Genomic DNA, 1103 nt, shown 5'->3' on the forward strand with positions numbered 1-1103 from the left:
AACAACAACAACAACAAGAAGTTTAATAAAATCAACATATTGAAAAAGTCTGATTTATGGTCCCCCTTTTGTCATGCCCCGCCCCAGCCTGAAGCCATAGGCTATTATTTCTACAAAGCGAGGTGGGAAGTGCCTTCTCGGGTCTCTTCTCTGAGGCTGAGCTTGTCTAGAGACTTTTATTGCAAACCCCCCCCCCTTCAAGAAATCTGATATTTTTGACACCCTTTGTTTTTACATCATCTTCGTTTCTAAATATGTTGCTCAACAATCCTCCCCCTACCCACCCCCATTCCGAAGCCAGTCATCCCTTGTAACAAGGAATAAAAAGAAAGAGGAAAAAAAACAGTTCAGTAGAATCAACCGATCCCTCAACTATGTCTGACAGTGTCTGTATAAACATTCCACACCCATGGTGCCCCACCTCTGCAAAGGGTGGGAAGGTACATTTTCTCAGCTCTTCTTAGAGTCCAAGCCCAGGGATTCTTTTTAAAAAATGCATTTTCATGTTTCATTAAATATTTCCAAAATACACTTTTAAAAACTTTAACATTAATTAAAAAAAATTGAGTTCCATATTCCCTCCCTCCCTTCCACCACCCCTTGTGAAGGCAAACAATATGATATCGATTATTCATATGAAGTCATGCAAAACATTTCCATAGTAGCCATGTTGCAAAAGAACACACACACACAGAGTAAAACGAATATGCTTCAATCTGCATTCAGAATTCATCAATTCTCTCTCTGAAAGTGGACAGCATCTTTATTGTGAGTCTTTTTGACTTGTCATGGATCACTGTATTGATCAGAGTAGCTAAGTCTTTCACAGTGGATCGTTATAATCTCGCTGTTATGATGTTATCTTGGTTCTGCTTACTTCACTTTGCATCAGCTCATATAGGTCTCCCCAGGTTTTTCTGAAAACACCCCCTCATCATTTCTCATAGCACCATAATATTCCATCATGCCCCACAACTTGCTCAGCCATTCCCCAGATGAGGGGCATCCCTTTGATTTCCAGTTCTTGCCACCACAAAAAGAGTTGCTATAGCCAAGTGCAGCCATTCTTGATGGCCAGGGTGGATCAGCCATATCAGCCATAG

The sequence above is a fragment of the Dromiciops gliroides genome, chromosome 6, assembly GCF_019393635.1.
Source record: "Dromiciops gliroides isolate mDroGli1 chromosome 6, mDroGli1.pri, whole genome shotgun sequence".
NCBI lineage: Eukaryota > Metazoa > Chordata > Mammalia > Microbiotheria > Microbiotheriidae > Dromiciops > Dromiciops gliroides.